At 37.2% G+C, this 19,158-nt stretch overlaps 1 protein-coding gene across 25 annotated transcripts in view; it reads left to right on the top strand.

Moving 5' to 3' along the window:
* The window catches only part of TENM2 (teneurin transmembrane protein 2), a 3,534,961-nt gene that overhangs the window by 2,635,335 nt on the left and 880,468 nt on the right, over positions 1–19,158 (top strand). The gene's annotated exons all lie outside the window — the stretch shown is intronic.

Here is a 19,158-nt window from a genome sequence, read left to right as displayed (position 1 = left end):
AAAATAGGAAATGGACTTCATTCAGGAAAAAAACCTGCCTAAATAGACTCTTAAATATGCAGATGAATCCTGTCTTAAAGCACATCCCAATTCCTTTTTTGGACAAAGAAGCAGACCATTCAGGGTGTAGCCCTGTAGGAACAACCTTTTCTGGGGGTGGTTCAAACCTTCATTTTCAAGTACCCCTTTTACTTTTAGAGGGACCTCCTCCTATAAAGACAAAAAGACATCTGGAACACATCTGCAATGCTGATTCCCTGTTTTGCTCTTTTAACTCACTTCCTTAGGATAAATAGCTCCTACTCTCTGATTATTTAGGACCACTGAAATAAATTCTCCATTTTCAAGTGAGAAGGAACTAGAAAGTTGCTATGTAAGTATAAAAAAAAAAGACTTTTATTTTTTAAAAATTGATGTTCTTTACTAGAGATTGTAGGACAATTCTTGCTGTTATCTATATGCACAAAGTGAAAAATATTTAATCCAAGAGTAAAATGCAAACTCATTTATTTGGCCAATGTATCAAAACAGGCGGAAAAAATAAGAGGGCATTTTGGGGGCATTTGCACCAGCATGGGAAAATAAATGGGGGTCCTTCTGAAAGCTCCTCTCTCTCTCCAGCCTGCTTTTCCTGTTTCCTATCTGGAGGCTGACAGGAAGGGATCACCCAGAAATTATACTGAAGTGAATGTTTTGTGGAGTGGGGACATTTTTCCCCCCTTCTGTCTACATGAGCCTTACAGGATTTATCACAGTTCCCGGGGTGAGAAAATTCTTTGCCAGGAATTTGCTCTTTCTTTGACTTTGGTTCCTCAGCCAACTGCTTGCACCTTTTTTCTAGGCCAATGATGAGGTTGTTTGCTAAGGTAGAAGGGAATAAAGGCAGCTGTGGCTGAGATGGCCAAGTTATTCTGTTATCCATGCCTTCTTTGTGTTATACTTTTCTCATATTTCAGGTCCAGGTGGCATTTATTTGTTTATTTCCACTTAAAGTCTGCCTGGACATTGAATCTCTTGCCTTTGCTTTTATGTCTTCTTGACTCTCTTTGATTTATTTGTTTATGATGCTCATTTATTTAAGTGCTGAAAAATATTTGTGAAAAACAAATAAACTAACACACATACACACATACAGAACCCAAAGAACCTTTCTAAAGAGGCTATCACGTGTTATATGATAGCTTCAGCTGACTCGGGATCTTATCCTGTCCCTTTTAGCCACCTACATCACAGAGAGATAAAGTCATTTTTCTCTTTCTGGAAAACATCCTGAAAACACTTGGGCTCTAGATGCAGATAGATCACATTCAAATTTCACCACCTTACTCCCTGGCTAAGTGACCTCAGTTATGCAAATTCTCTTTACCTTTTCCTCATTTGCAAATGAAGATTAAAATTTTCTTCTTGGGATGCCTGGGTGGCTCAGTGGTTGAGTGTCTGCCTTTGGCTCAGGTATGGGGATCAAGTCCCACATCACGCTCCTCACAGGGAGCCTGCTTCTCCCTCTGCCTATGTCTCTACCTCTCTCTGTGTCTCTCATGAATGGATAAATAAAATCTTAATAAAATAAAATAAAATAAAATAATAAAATAAAATAAAATAAAATAAAATAAAATAAAATAAAATAAAAATTTCTTCTTCTGTAGTGTTGTGAAGATCAAATACCATGGTTTACATCACATGTTTAGGCCAGTTCTCAAGAAATTTTAATTTTCTTTTCACTCCCTTTGTTACTCTTCCCATTCCTCCTTGAAGGTGGAAAATACAACACTACTGTCCAAAAGAAAAACAGGAGGGGATGAAGGATTTGATGGTTCAAGCTAGAATTTTCCTTTTATGTACTTAACTAGTGGGTCATTCAAGGTACTTCACAATTTGTTGAGAGAACCATTAAATACCATTAGTAGGTCATCTGCCACTGACTTCAAAACTATAGTCTTTAAAATTCAGCCAAATAGGGAAATCATTTTAATAGCTCCGATCACTTTGATTTGGGCCATAAGGCCATGGTGACAGATGCACTAAGCATCTCATAAATACCAGGGTATTTCCTTTAGCTGGCATAATTTGCAGAATGGAAATGGTCATGTGCTATCATTATGTAATATGATATCATTTAAAAATGCAAAACTGTAGTGGGGGCATTTTGACCAAGTGGCCCCGCAACTTCAAGCACCTTGGTGAACACCCTTCAATCTGTTCTGGTCTCATCTAAATGACCCTCACATAGACAAGTGCCTGATATTTGGCCTTTTTCTCCTTCAAATCCTGAAAGGAGGATTTACATTAGTACAGTGTATAGAGCTGGACTGAACTTTTGAGGCTATCTAGTCTTTTAAAAGTCCTTTAACTATGAGATCTGTGATTCTAGCCCAGTCTTCTGAATGTACAGATAAAGAAAGGGAGATTTGAAACAGTGAATTTACTAGGTACAGCTAAGTGGGTAACCAGGTTGGGCTGAAAACTGAGCTTTTATCTTTTTTTTTTTTTTTTTTTGTAGATAAGGATGTGTGTGTGTGCACCTGTCACGTGCACACACATACACGCACTTGTCATTGCATTTTTATGTATAAAGCATGTGTGTCTGTGCGTATGTATATTCTCCTCCCTGGAAAACGTGCTGAGATGCTGCTACCTCTGTGTCACAATTCTAAGAGGTTTTTTTGTTTTATTTTTTTCCTAACTGCAATTAGCTTTCTATAGGCTGATAAAAATCATATGTGCTCAATTTTTAAGAGTCAAATAACTTAGAAAAGTATTACAAAAGCTAAAATTCCCTGAAATTCCAGAAATGATATCTGTAAATACTTTGATAAATGTTATATTGGTGTATTTTAAATTTCATTAAAGTATATATAAGACTCCTGGAGTAAGACCAGTATTCAGTGGGCTTTACTACCAGGCTACCACGACTTACATTCTAATCAAGAGCATTATGTGATGTAGGACAGTAGTTCTCCAAATGTTGTCTGGGACAGGCAATGTCATTACCTTTAAACTTGAGAAAAATGATCAGAAACTGTAGAGATAGGGCCCAGTGATCTGGGTTCTTTTTTTTAAGATTTTATTTATTTATTCATGAGAGACAGAGAGAGAGAAAGAGAGAGAGAGAGAGAGAGAGGCAGAGACATGAGCAGAGGGAGAAGCAGGCTCCCTGCAGGGAGTCTGATGCGGGACCCCATATCAGGATCCTGGGATCATGCCCTGAGCCAAAGGCAGACACTCAACCACTGAGCCACCCAGGTGTCCCTGATCTGGGTCTTAAAAGGCCCACATGACTATTCTGATACAAGATCAAGTTAGAGAGCCTTTGGTATAATGGAGAGATCTGAGTTTGAAAGCTCTGATCCTCTTAGATTGTGACCTTGAGTAAGTTAGTCACCCAGCTATAAGCTTTGAGTATTTTCATGGTGAAGGTAAGATAATATGTACCTTGAAGTGTTGTGGAGGTTAAAGATAGATTATGAGAAGTACTGAATCAAGTGACTGGCCCATGGTGGAAGTCAATCAGTGTTAACCATTATATGAGGCTATCATAGCTTTCATCTATATTTCAGTTATACAACCACTTTTTGAGTGATACAGTTGTATATGCTCTAGGAGAGAAGCACACTATTGTTGATATTTAACATTTACAAACAGCAGTGTAGCCAGAGATATGTGATTGCTTCCTATTTCACAATTTGTACTCCTCAGAAACAAGTGATTCTTCTTTGCCAATTAAGTCTTCATTGAAAGAAGGATAGCTATTTTTTTAAATACTCTAACCTGTACATTTTGAGCTAATAATCATGGACATGAGATTCTTCAAGGAAAACTCTGATTTGATCACAAAACTAAACTGCAGATCGGGGAGTGTATGGGATTTCATCTTTCTCTGTCTGCCACATACAGGAAGACAGAAATGGGAGAATTAATAGTTATTTGAACCACACTGTGTTTGGGTAGAACCAAAGAAATATTACATAAGTAAATAGGAAATAGAAATGGAAATAAATATGACCATGTTTATCATTTTGTTTGTAATGCCTTAAGATATTAATCATTTAGGTACAAGGTAAATTGATCTTAAGAAAGATGATAAATAAGTTATCAGGTAAAGAAAACAGGATGAACTTATTAAGATGCCAAAAAATTTCTCTCTACCTCTCCAAAAGGGTCAAGATGGACAGAACTTGGCCTAATCTGGCGTAAAATGTCAAATTTCAGAAACTGTGCCTTTCACCATTATTCAAGTACAAGCCTGGCTCTAGCAGCCCCTACTGGCAACAATGTAGAGCAATGTTTAGTAACTCTAGAGGGTTTCCCTCCCATTTCTGCTCTATGTATTTTAATCACTGTAAATTGAGAATGAATTATGATTAGAAACTTTCAACAATTTCAGAAAGATTTTTAAAAATAAACCAATAAAATGAAATAACGCAATGACGATGTTTAAGTAGGAATATTATGGCAGATAAATTCTTGGAGGTTTACTGCTAATGGCCACTTGACATTTTTAAATAGAGCATTTCAGTAAATCACTGGAAATTAGCTGACAAGAATTTATATTCATCTATTTAAATGATACTTATAAATAAGTAAACACGGTTTAAATATAGTTTGAGTGATGCTGGAGTTTATAGCAGCAAATGTCCTAGTGCAGGTTTTTGTTCTAATTTCAGATCAATTCAACAAGCATCTATTGTAGATTTCCTTTGAGCCAGGAAATGTGCTAGTTCCTAGAGACCTATAGAGGAGAAAAACCCAAACCCAATTCGGCAAATCTAGTGACTAATTGCCCACCTAAGAGTCCATCACACTTTACTCCAGAAAAACCTTCTTTCTTCCCCAATTAGCATATCAAGCAAGGGGACTTATATGACTTCTACGTTAGAGTTGAGAATTTTTCTACTTTTCTGTTCTTAATTATATCTTGTGGATTTTGGTTTACATGCAAGAGTTACACATTGGCCAACTATTTATAGCAATGCTAGTGGAGTATTTTAATTGTGTATTCATTCATTCATTCATTCATTCATTCCAAAGGGTTGAAGGTTATACCCTGCAACTGTGTGCCAGACATTGTTCTAAGCACAGAAAATAGTAACAGTGAACAAACCAAGATTTGTGCTGCATTGAACTTATGTTCTATGGTGGGAACACCAACCATGAATTTATAAATAAAGAAATAAGATGATTTCAGTTAGTGGTGTTAAGGGAAAAAAAAGAAATAGAGATTTTATAGAACACTTTGGGGAGGGTAAGGAAAGGACTCTTTACACAGAGCTTTTTGCAAAGACCTCTCTGAAAAGGTGGTATTTGAATTTGAACCTGGAGGAAGAGGAGCAGAGGCCTGTGCTGTGGTATCAGCTGAAGAGCATTCTGGGTAGAGGAATGGTCAGTGTGTAAACCTGAAAAGAGTAGGTGCTCAGTTCAGGATTAAAGAAAGGCAGGGTTGGCTGAACCTTCATGAATGAGGGAGGAAAATTATGCCACACTATTAATTTGGTGAAGAAAGCAGGACCTATTCTCTAGGTTTCTGGAGGTTCTGTATTTTTTTAAATTGTAATGGGAAGGCCTTAGATCTGAAGCATGGAGAGTATATCTACTTTGTTGTTATACTTCTGTAACTGATCTTAGTAATTTTACACATATTTTACACATATCCTTTAAAGCAGGATAAAGTCAAGTCTCTCAAGACCCATTCAGTTGAGATACTGGGGAAAACCTCAAAGTTCTACCCAGTTGTCATTTCAATTCAACAAGTGTTTATACTTATAAAACTACTAAGCTAGGCTTTTTGAACGTTACAGGAATTATAAAGTAATAGTTTCTGCCTCAGATTAAGTACATGCTACTAAAGTAAGATCTATTGATAATTATCTATGATATGAAATTTTAACGAAATAATTTCTAGAAAAAAATATTTCTACTGTAGAAGCCTAAAGGAGAAACCAATAAATTCTGAATAACATTATTCATGTATTCCACAAATATTTTTTGATTACCTGTCACATATCAGGAAAAAAAATGCGGTGGTGAACAAAACACACACAGCTCTTACACTTATGGAGTTTGGCGTCCTCTTGGGAAGGCAGGAATTAAATATGAAATATAGTCACAGATTAGAATAAATGCAATGAGGAGAAAAAAATATTACTTAAGATAATATCTGGTACATAGGCACTCGATAAATACCAGTTAAGTAAATGAATGAATGAATGAATGAATGAATGGTGTATAATAGAAGAATAGGGAGTGACAGGCTTTAGAAACCATGTTCAGAAAAAACCTCCCACAGGAACTCTCTGAAAGGAAAAGAAAATGAAATCATTATCATTTCAAAAGACTGGGTAGCCTCTGGGTAGAGGCACAACTGTGTGAAAGTATAGAGATGAGAAAGAGTTCTAGAATATGTCTGAATGCCAGGGAGATGATATTCAAGAGGGAGAACATGGCAAAATAGGGTGAGGCATTTCAGGCCTTGAAGAGTTCAGTTATATTCTAAATCAGTAGGTAAGCCTTTGGGGATCCCTGAGTGGCTCAGCGGTTTGACGCCTGCCTATAGCCCAGGGTGTGATCCTGGAGTCCCGGGATCGAATCCCACATCAGGATTCCTGCATGGAGCCTGCTTCTCTCCTCTGTCTGTGTCTCTCCCAATCTCTCTTTCTCTCTCTCTCTCTCTCTCTCTCTCTCTGTCTCTCATGAATAAATAAATAAAAATCTTTAAAAAAAAATAGGTGAGCCTTTGCATGACCTCATATATTTAACTGATCATCCTAATTTCCACAAAATGAATTAAATGGGGACAAGAGCTAATGATGGAAAACCATTTATGATGATACTGTTTTAAATGAAATAAAAAACGATGGTGGTTTAGGCTAAGCTAGTTAGAGTATAGATGGATAAAAATGGATGTATCCCAAGGTTTTAAAGATACAGCCACTGGATGTAGTGGGATGTTGTATTTTCCTTCTAACATTCAAGCTAAAAACTTGGGAGTTATTCTCGTCTTGGCATTGAGTATAATCTTGTTTAAAAAATCAGTCTTATTCCTCTGTTCAAAGCCTAGTATCATTCAATAGAATATGTAAAATCCTCAGTAAGATCTCCAAGCCTCTAAGTGCTCTTCCTCCTGTGGATCCCTGAATGATTTTCCTACTAGTATCTTCCTCTCTCATTCTGAGCTAGCCACACTGGCTTCCAAGATTTCAAAACACAGCAATCCCTCCACCTCAGGCTATTCATTTGCCTTTGCTATTCCTTTAAGATGAAATTCCATAGGTAAACATGTGAAGCAGTCTTTCACCTTCTTTGGCTCTTGGCTCAAATATCACCTTCACCCTGAGATCTTCCCTGGTTGTCTATCTATGTGTTCAAACCCTTCTTTCCAATATAGTGTATCTTCTCTCTCTGCTTTAGCTTTTTTCTTAATATTTCCCAGGGTCTAATAAAGTATATATTTTATTTAGTTATTTTTTAGATGTTTGCTTATTTCCTCAACAAAAGAGAAATTCATTGAGAACTGGGTCTGTTTTGCCTTTTTTTTTTTTTGTCTTGTTTTGTTTCATTACCATATCCCTATTGTCTGTAATAATGATCAGTTCACTTTGGACAAGTAAATAAATAAATGAGAATAGTTGCAGAAGAAAAAATAAATGAGGATAGTGCCTTTCAGGATAAATTTTATCATAGCTAAAATTTATTGGCCATGTGAAATGTCAGGAATATGAGTTTATTGACTTTGTGCAATAACAGCCCCTCTCAGTGTGGGGATTTGGGTAAGTACATTTGGGACCACTTGAATCTTGAATGGCTTGCCAAAAAGCTTGGACATGGCCCTAAAGATATTTGGGGTTTGTGAGAAAAGGAGGTGGCACATTCTGTCCTGTGTTTTATGTTAATAGTTTGAGGAGTGGTGTGACGAAGGTAGTAGGAATGAGTAGACTTTAGAATTAGGAAAAAATCTACCAGGAAATTACTGAATTAATCCAGCTATGTGGATTACTGAATTAATCCAGCTATGTGGTGGATGTCAGTTTTGAAAATGGAAAGAATGGGGTCTTGCTGAGAGGAGTCATCACTGTTGGTTTTAATGAGCTTCATCCTCATTTAGACAATTTATTTAGACAATTAGTTTTTCATAGCCCTAATTTCTCACAAAGCATTTAAGTCAGTCACTTGGAATATTAAAATCTACCTTATATCCTGTGATATCACTTATTATGGAAAAGAAAACCATGTTATTTTCCTGGCTAAAATACTGGGAATTTTCCTGAATTATTTCATAATGACAAAGTCACTGGATTTTAGGATATCTCAGTTCTTATTGATTTCTGTCGCTAACCAGACATGTGATCTTGAGTGTGTCACCTCTCTAAACATTGTTGCCTTATGGTATAAAAGAACATAATGGAAAGAGGACACCAGAGAGTTGTCTTCAAGGTCTGCATTTGAACTCAGTCTCTCTGACTGCAGATCTCATGCTCTTGACCACATAGTCATAATCCATGTGACCCCAAGGGTAGAAGTAGAATACTCATATGGTTCCAATTCCATACAAGGAAGAGCTTTCAAAATGCAGAGAGGTAGAGCTGTGACAAAGTGATCTCCCAGTCAAAAGAGAGATGCAAGTAAGGGCTGGGCATCGTGGGCATCTAGTATATCCACTCACCAAGTGTTGGCCAACAAGATCCAAGACAAAAGAGTAGCTGACTTCTGTGATTTAATCCTTTTGTGCTCCTGTCTAAATCGGAGAACAAGGAGTCAGCGGTGGTTCATGTTTCCATTACCCACCATCATTTCTGTTTCTTCATCATTCCTATAACTTTAGGGTCCACAGCATCTTCCTGGCACTTGTAATCTGACGGTCATATATGTTTATCTGTGTCTCCACCTTAATTTTGAGGGCAGGGATTAGATTACATTCTTCTTCATGTGTTCTCCAATGTGTAGTCCCAAACTTTGCTCCCAATAGGCATTTAAATCATACTTTGCATTTATTGTATATTGAAGGATATTATGAAAAAAATAACACATTCAATTCTACCTAAATGCCAATTAAAATAAATGATTTCAAAAATGTGTACCTAGGGGCAGCCTGGGTGGCTCAGCGGTTTAGTGCTGCCTTCAGCCCAGGGCATGATCCTGGAGACCTGGGATCAAGTCTCATGTCGGGCTCCCTGAGTGGGGCCTGTTTCTCCCTCTGCCTGTGTCTCTGCCTCTCTCTCTCTGTATCTCTCATGAATAAATAAATGAAATCTTAAAAAAAAAAAAAAACAAGAAAAACGCAAAAATGTGTATCTAAAAGCTGCAAGGTTCAGTCAACTAGTGACTTTTGCAAGATCAACAGATAGAAGGATGGTGCATAAAAAAATAAGACCAAGCCCTTCTGACTCTCCTCGAGGCACGTGTGTGCCTGCAGAAATGATGACACAGGGAGCCTGTACCTCTGTAGCCACATCTGAGAAAGATTTAGTTTCAATATAGAAAGTTCTGTCCTTATTAGATAATCAAAACTTGTCTTTTTCTTTGTTGGGAGCAGAAGACAGTGTATTTTGCTTTGGGTAAAAGAGAAGAAGGAGAACCTCTTCCATTTGAAAGATGTATGTTTAAAGAGTCTGTGAAAAGAGCAGAGGTAAATGCAACCAGCAAGGGAACCATAGCTGAAATAAATGTGGTAAAAGTGAGACCCGTTGAATGTGAGCACCACTGAGTCAAGCTGCATATAATTATCATAGAAGACAATACCCAAGCAGAGAATGTTCTTAATGACTTGTCGGAACCCAAGTGGTGTGGAAAACAACGTGGAGTGCATTTACTCCTCCTTTTATATAGCCTATCACAATGTAAAATTGAGGGGGCACCTGGCATTAAATACTGTATTTACAGAAATGCAGGAAAAAAATCAAGATAGCATTTAGTGTATTGTTCTTATACAAAAGAGAAAGAAAGAAAAAAAATTGCCTTTATCGACCAACATATTCCAATTATGATGTTTTATTTAAATAATCACAAATGGGCAATTTGTTCAAACTTATTTCTATATTCCCAGCATGAAATAATTCCCTATCCACTCAAGTTTTTCTATAAATCTAAGATGGGATAAGTAGAACCATAATTACAGGAAAAAATTGGGGCGTTGCAATTGCAGTCCAAAGTATTGGGGCATTTGCTTTCATGGCCTCGGCAGTTCGTGTGTCTTTGTTGAGGCTCTATTTTCCCCTCACTTTAGCTATGGTTTCCTTATGGTATTTTAAATTAATTATCAATACCTTTTATGCTTTTTTTATGTTGTTGTTCTACATTTGTATAGATAGCTCTTGCTATTCTTTGTCAAAATTGCTTCCTTTGCCTCTAGCGCGTCTAAACTGCACTTGAATCATGGTGAGGGCTTCTTTGCTGGTAGCTGCACCCGCCTCAACAGAAACAGGCTTTGTTTCCTGGAGAACAGCTTTGTGACAACTGAACGGAAAGCTTCTATATCACCAGGCAGGGGAAGGGGAGGGGCTGGTCAGAAGATGGGAATTCATTTTATCTAACACTGGACGCAAGGCTTTGCCCCAGTTTCACCCCCATGAGTAGCTTGCATTCATTCCATAGGATTCTAAACGTGACCTATCACTTCAGGAATATCCCATGCAGTACTCCATTTGCTTGTACTGGGCTGAGTTCATAAACACTAATCACAAAAAAACCAATTAGCTCAACAGTGAAAACGGAAGCACTGAACATCTGAGTACTTACACATAGTCTTTCAGGGTTGTTGATTCAAGTAGTTATCTTGTATATTTTTGTGTCCTACATATTGCAGTAAAATAATAGTATTCTATAGAGATACACTTATTAGGGAGGCCAGGAATAGGAGGTACCACATATAGGCACAGTATGGCTGAGCCCCAGATTGAGGAGGCAAACTCATCTTCTGAATGGCAGGCAAATACAGGTGTAACACCAGGTAAGGAGTTTGTTTAAAGGGTACTGTGAGACTGAGGAAGAAATGGGTGTCAATGTAAAGTTGTCCAGGAACAACTGAGCATGCCGTAGAAACTCCAAAAGGGAGCAATAGGTCATTAGCAAAGATAAAAGAAATCTTGTATCAGTAATAGCAGCAGTAAGTAAAATGGAGGAAGAGAGGAAAAGTAATTGGAGGAAGGCTTTCCTGAGGAACAGGAGAATGAGACTGAATTCCTAAGAAATTATTGAGGAAAATCAAAGAAAATGAGAAAGGGAACATCCTAGTGACTTGAGGGCTCTGGTTTCCTCAATTTCTAGCTGTGGAACCCCCACAACTACTTACTTCTCTTCTTAGCCTTAACTTCTTCATGTATAAAGTGGGAATAATGGCATATCACCTTGTAAGGTTGCTTAATGAGGTAATCTTTACATAAATTTATTAAAGAAATATCTAGTGTTTATTAAGCGGTGCTTTTGTTATTATTAGTATCATTTTCTGTGTCTTTGGGCTATCTAATATAGGCCATAGTCTTTTAGGCCTTTATGGTGGTGCTGGAATTAGGTGGAGTACTTTCAGTGAGGCTAGAGAGAGGTGAGAGTCCATTGCTTTTTAATTTGTGGTTGTGTGGATATGCTCAATATTTTTCCCCTTTGCTCCGAGGTCAGGGATATAGATCCATTTGCATAGTAAGGAAGATAATGGCTTTAAAAGTAAGACTCTAAAAAGCAAGGCTAGAATAAGCTTGGTCTCTTCAAAAATCAAGGATCTTTAGAAAAAAATCTATGTGAAAGTATACCTTCTAGGCTTAATAATCCAGTGGTTACCTTGGCTTCGCTCTGTAAGATAAGAATATTGGAGAAAATAATATCTAATTTCAATGGATTTATAATAAAGTCATTAAATCAGTGATACAGATAATCAGTTTGCCTTATCTACATCTGATTTTGAGTTGATGCATATACATATTTTATAACAAAATATATAGCATTTTAAGATATTTGAATTAGAGCTCTACCAATAATTATGGATTATATTTATTGAGTATGTATTATGTGCCTACTATGTTAAGTACCTTTATGAATTATTTTATTTATTATTTCACCAAAGCCTATGATGTAGAATACTTTCATTATCCCCCTTTGGCAATGAGAAAACTAAGCTGAAGATAGGGTAAGTAGCTTGCAAACATTCACACAGTTAGAAGAGAGTGGAGCTGGCTAGGGAAAACAGTACAGAGGTTCCTCAAAATTACAAATAGAATTACCATATGGTCCCGTAATTCTATTAGTGAATATTTACCCAAAGAATATGAAAACACAAATTTGAAAAGATATACAAACCCCTATGTTTATTGCTGTATTATTTTCAATAGCCAAAATATGGAAGCAACCCAAGTGTCCATCTATGGAAGAATGGATAAAGAAGATGTGATATATATATACACATGTATACAATGGAGTATTGCTCAGCCATAAAAAAGAATAAAATCTTGCCATTTGCGAAGATTACATGGATATCTACATGGATAGATCTAGAGTGTATAATGTTAAATAAGAGAAAGATAACATATGATTTCACTCACATGTCAAATTTTTTTTTTTTTAATTCATGAGAGACAGAGACAGGGAGAGAGGCAGAGGGAGAAGCAGGCTCCATTCAGGGAGTCTGATGTGGGATTTGATCCCAGGTCTCCAGGATCAAGCCCTGGGCCAAAGGCAGGCGCTAAAGCGCTGAGCCAACCAGGGATCCCTGACATGTCAAATTTAAGAAACAAAGCAAATGAACAAAGGAAAAAAAAGCCGAAAAAAACAGACTCTTAACAATAGAGAATAAACTGGTGATTACCAGGGGGGAAGCAGGTTGAAGAGGGGGAATGGATGAAACAGGTGAAGAGGATTAAGAGAACACTTGTCATGATGATTACCTCGTGATGCATGGAAGTGTTGAGTCACTCTTGCGCACCTGAAACTAGTATTACAGTGTATGTTAACTATACTGGAATTAAACAAACAAAAGAATGGACTTGGGTTCTAGCCCAAGAAGTCTAATTTTGGCCCCACAGTCTTAGCCACTTAAAACAACTGACCATAAGCAGATCAGTGGTCACCATCTGGATTCAAACGAAGGACAGTGGAACTTCCTTAAAATTTCTTAAAGGTACTCGAAGAATTTTATGCCTTCAATGTTAATATTAAAAGTTTGCCTTTTGAAAATAAAATCATTTGTGCCCAGATACATTTAATGGTATAAAATTATTAAGTAACATATTCATGAACACCATCACTTTCTTTGAAAATTGGAGTTAAGTGGCACTTTTTCGACTTGGCCAAACAGACATTGCGCTTACTATTCCAGGAATTCCCATTCAATAATGCATTATCCTCTCCTCTCCTTCCCTCCTTTTCCTATCCTTTTCTTCTTTGCTTCTTTTTTTTTTTTAATTCCCTTCTTACATTGTACTTATAATATCTGTGAGACCTGTAACTCTCTGTTAACATGCAAGGTGCATTTCATTTTAACAGTAATAGTTCCCCTTACCATACATTCTTTGGTTTGCAGGTCTTGTTAGCTATCGTGGCAATCTCTGCTGATATTGTAAAAAGGCACTGAATTGAGGCTCTGATTGGCAAGCATTTTGCAAGTGTCACCAAAGCCGTATTTGTCTTTTGAAATCAAAATTTGTGGAGGGCTTGGAGATTTTTAAATGTAACAGGAGAGAAAGGTGACGAAATCCATTGTTGAATAGAAATTCAACTCATGTGTGTTGCCAAATTGGGGCCTCTCAGGTTACTGTGAACAGGGCTTGCCTATTTTAACTTGGTTAGCTAGCAACCTTCTGCTCTGTGACACTTGTTTTATGAACATGCCCTCTCCCTCCTACCTCCTTCACTCCCACCACTTCATTTTGCATACAACATAAGAAAGTCTGGTTTATGCCAGAGATTCAAACATTAGTGCTGCAGATGAGACTGATTGCTTTAACCCTTTTAAAGATGAGGGAACAGAAGCTGGAAGGGTGGTTTGTGAAGGCTAATACAGCTGCTTAGAGGTTCAGCCATGCCTCAAATTCTCCTCTTTCAAATTCCATTCCAGCTATTTCCCCCATATTATCACAACAAATCAAAGTAGTAAAATTATTATTAGTTGCTAGTGTAATGTCAATGGTTATTAATGACAAAGGCTCTGATCCTGCATATTCATCTAAGGGGGCAAACAACACAGAAGCCTCAATGCTGAGTGAGGTATGAGCTCCGTGCCACGTGCTGTGTTCAACATCTCCCTGAATCAACTGAGCAGCAGTACCAGGGATCTAATCACAATCCCTTCCCCTTCATAAATGAAGGAATGAAGGCTTATTGGCTAAGTAACTTTCTGACATTCCCAAGTGATGGAGTTTACTTTTAAGTCCCTGTCTTACTGATGCCGGCCTCTGTGCAGTGCTGCCCCCTGAAGCATTTTCAATCCATTCCTCCCTGCTCCCAACCCAGAACATGTGTAAACATGTACTTGCACTCACAACAGTCTCTCCACACTCTCATCTGATGTCAGTGCTTTCAGTTTCTCTTTTTTTGTCAGGGTGGGGGTAGGATGTAGAGTAGGTGCAGTAATTTGTAGTTCCTCTGTTTTTGCTGGCCACTGTAGCCAGCTGATCTGGACCATCCCTACTTGGGAGAGCTGCTTGGAGTGTGTGCCAAGTTCCGGCGGCCATAGCCTTTGATTAAGAGCATGAAAAGGCATCTCTGGTCCCTGGCTTTTTTTTTTGCCTTTGTTCTTGCCCACAGGAGTGGTAGAGATGGAGAATGAAGAGGTTCACTAGGCTGGCTGTGAAGAAAGTTGAAGAAAGCTCCTTTATTACCTAAGGAATATAAATCACATGTCAGAAGTTTGCAAAGGGAAACTTGGACAGAACTGTAGAGACTTCTAAAGCTTCTTGTAGTCTTTCTAATCAGCAATTACAAAGCACAGTCCAGCAAACTAAAATGCTAGTATACTTAAACTTCATGTGTTATTTTTTTTTTAAAGATTTGGGATCCCTGGGTGGCGCAGCGGTTTGGCGCCTGCCTTTGGCCCAGGGCGCGATCCTGGAGACCCGGGATCGAATCCCACATCAGGCTCCCGGTGCATGGAGCCTGCTTCTCCCTCCGCCTGTGTCTCTGCCTCTCTCTCTCTCTCTCTCTCTGTGACTATCATAAATTAAAAAAAAAAAATAAAAAGATTTATCCATTTATTTTAGCTCACGCAGGGGGGCGGGCAGAGGGAGAGGAGGACAGAATCTCAAGCAGATTCCATGCCAAGCACAGAGCCTGACACAGGGCTTGATCTCAAGACTCTGAGATCATGACCTGAGCTAAAACCAAGAGTCGGACACTAACCTCCTGTGCCACCCAGGCACCCCTAAACTTCCTGTGTTACAATACCATGTATAACAGAACAGAAACAAGAAAAATAGAGGCAAGTAACGTGACAACCTGTTTCCCTTTGATGTTTAAAAAAAAATTAAACATTATGAACATAAGTAACCTTTATTAAGTATCTAACATTTTCAGGCAGAAACAATTTATAATTTGACACTTTCACCCAATCATTCAACAAGAATATTGTAGCTACATAATACAGTGAGAGATGTTTTCAGCTCACTTAGAATTCAAAAATAAAATGAGCGGACACATTAACAGGTGAATTATAATTAAGGGAAATAAGTGCTGTAATAAAGATAGCCATAAAGTGATTCAGGAATCTAAAGGAGGAGATAATTGTTGCTAGAGATTTTGGCCAAGATTTTTCAGAGCAGTTGACATGTGGGTGAGTCTTGTAGAATGAGTAGTCATCATCCAGATGGGAATGGGGGGAGTGAAAATTCAAGGCAGAGCCTATTGTGTAAAGAATCAATGTTAAAAAATACTGTGGTCCTGGAGGGAAAGGTAGGTTGTTCACCGTAGTGAGGTTATGTCAGAAAGTAGCAATGAGGAAGGAGACCAAGTGTTAGCCTTAGGAATTAAAAGACTGAATTATAAAAGATTCACAGCAAAATATGACCAATTTAAAATGTCAATCTCAATATGTTAGGATGTTTTATCATAAATCAAGTAAGATTAATCTTCTATTTACCCTTATAAATAATAAAGACTTTGCAAATAATATTCAACAAGACCAGATGAAATCAAAATGCTATTCCAAAATTATCGTGGATGTGGATAGATATTTTTTGTAAAAGTGTTAAAACATAAAATGAAATTTTGTGCTTTCTCAGTAGATTACCAAATCAATTGGAAGTTAAAACATCTACACTGTTACAAAGGTTAATACGTTTTTATTTAGTATTGTATCTCTAATATATGCCCACTATGGTTATTCTGTGAACCACAGCAGAGCATTCCAAAGTTTGTTCTTGTTTGCTTCTCCTTTTTCTCTCCTCTAGGACTAAGGTTTTTTTGTTTGTTTTTTGTTTGTTTGCTTGCTTTACTGTTTTGTTTTTATTTATTTTTTCTTCCCTGCAGAACTAAGTTTGTTATATCAGCCTTAACAATGGAAAGTCTCAGTGACTTAAAACAATCCATGTTTATTTCTAACTCACACTATATGTCCATTGTGGGTTGACTGGGGACTTTGCTCATCATTGTCCTCACTCAGAGTGATAAAGACTTGATCATCTGGAACACTGCAGGTTGCAGAGGCAGGAGAAAGAAAACATATGGAAAATCAGGTCCCCTTTCTTATTAAAGATTTTCACTGAAATTGACAAATGTCACTCTTGCTGGCATCTCATTGGCTACAATATATCATAGGGTTTTTCCTATTTTTGAGGAAGGTTTAGGAAGTACAGTCTTACCATATACCTTGAAGGAAGAGAACCCCAATTTTATAAGGTGCACTCTAAGTTGCCTTCATAATGTATTAGTCAACATGGGATGCCCTAACTAAATACCATAGATTGTGTAGCTTAAACAACAGAAATTTATTTTCTTGTACTCTGGAGGCCAAAAGCTGACATCAGGGCTCCAGCATAGTTGGGTTCTGGTTAAAAGCTCCTCTGGCTTGCTGACAGCTACCTTCTTGCTGTGTCCTTACCTGGCAGAGAGACCACTGGTGTATTATCCTCTTCTTCTAAGAGTATAAGTTCTGTTGGACCAGGAATACACCTTTATGACCTCAATTAGCCTTACTCATCACCTCCAAGGCCCTGTCTCCAATTTAAGGACATGGATGGTGCAGGCTTAAATATATGAATTTGAGAAGGGGGGACACAATTCAGTCCATGGCACGTAATATATTTTTTATCAAGTTTGATTGAATATAAACTTTGAGAATGACACTATCAAAATTATTTGGTGCATATAAAGGTGGATTGGTGCTACAATGGCATAAGCCATATTATATTGACAAATTATTAAACTATGTGCACTAAAAATTGTTATTAAATACTGTCAAGATTTATAACCTAAAATATGCGTTCATAGGTTTAAAAAAAATTATTTCAACAAGATTCCAAAAAAGACAAGTCAGAAGGATATAGAAATGGGAACTTGCTCAACTGTCACTTCACATCTTTCCTCCCTTCCCTCTCTGATTGCAGAGTGGAGGCAGTTCTGCTGACATGCTACTGATTCTTATTCAGTACAAGGCCATCCCTGAAGATATTGTCAGTGAGCTTCCCGGATCTCTGCTATTCCTGCTTGGGTCTAACTTTAGTGATAGGTGTGCACTGTTTCCTCATGAACAGGTCATGGCAAGCTCACCTGTGAGTTGTTCTAGTTTAATTGTGTTGTTTACTTTTTCCTTCCACCTTTGTTTTAAAATTAGAAAACGGGATTTTATTTTGTTTCACCTCAATATCTATTAGTCTTTGGTTTGTCCTAGGTAAATTATTTCTTCTCCTGCTCCTGCTGAAATATTTTTTAGTTTTTTTTCCCCTCAAAATGCCAAGATATCACTGGATTTATGTATTTGATATGTTTAAGTAGAATCATCTACTATTTCAGCAAAGAACAAATTTAACTGCTTCATTGTTATTGTTTTTTTATTTTTCTGTGAACGTATCAGTCTTCTATCTGGTTACAACTTTGTTGTTAAATGATTCATATGAAGGCAGTACATGATCTTTGATGAGGTACTTCTCATTTTAGGTGATTGAGGAAAACTTCTGACTTAAATTTCATGAGGGAGTAATTGTGTATCCATGTGTTGTTGTTTAAGATGACACGTAGATCTCTTTTTTCTTAACCAAAGAATGGCTCCTGTGCTTGGAGGCTAAGTAATAGTTGAGAAAATAATTTGGCTAAGGTAGCTGTGGTTTAAAAAAAAAAAAAAAGAAACAAAGTAAAATTTACATTTCACCAAGTAGTTTCTCAACTTATCTCCCTAAATACTGGTAATTTCCCTCTTTTCTATCACTTCTCTCTCTCTCTCTCTCTCTCTTTTTTTCCTTAGATGAGATGAAATTGTAGAACACATTTGGACCAACATTTTTAAATGAACTTTTAAAAGAATTTTTTAAATAATTTAAAATTTTAACTTGTTTCATTTTACAGAATTATTGCAAAGATGGTACAGAGTCCCCCTATAACCCACAGCCAATTTTCCTTATTATCAACACCTTGCAATAGTATGGTATATTTGTTTCAATTAATGGACCAATAATGATATATTATTATTAACTAAAGTTCATATTTAAATCAGATTTTCTCCATTTTTTTTCCCATATTGTCCTTTTTCTGGTCCAGGATCCTACGCAAAATACTACATCACATATAGTCATTGTATCTTCTCTCGCTTCTCTTGACAGTTTCTCAGACTTTCCTTGTTTTTGATGACCTTGGCAGTGTTGAGGAGTTTGGGTCAGGTATTTTATAGAATGGCCCTCAGTTGGGATTTGTCTGATATTTTTCTCCTGATCAGAGTATGGTAATGTGTTTTTAGGAGGAGGGGTAAAGGTAAAAGTGCCATTCTCATCATCTTATATCAAGAGTGTATTCTATCAATGTGACTTATTACTATTGATATTAACCTTCAGCATCATTTTACTGAGTTAGTATTTTTCAAAGTTCTCTACTGCCAAGTTGCTGTTTTTATCTTCCTTCCTGTAATGCATTTTTTAGAATAAATCACTACCCTCAAATTTCTTTTAAAGTTTTTAGAAGTTACTTACACTTAAGGAGTGATGAGTTATATTCCCACTTCACTGAGTACAGAGTATCCACATAAATTATTTGAAATTCTTT

The sequence above is a fragment of the Vulpes vulpes genome, chromosome 4 (genome assembly GCF_048418805.1).
Source record: "Vulpes vulpes isolate BD-2025 chromosome 4, VulVul3, whole genome shotgun sequence".
Taxonomy (NCBI): Eukaryota; Metazoa; Chordata; class Mammalia; order Carnivora; family Canidae; genus Vulpes; species Vulpes vulpes.
The sequence above is the reverse complement of the archived record's forward strand: the minus strand, read 5'-3'. Positions and strand labels throughout refer to the sequence as shown.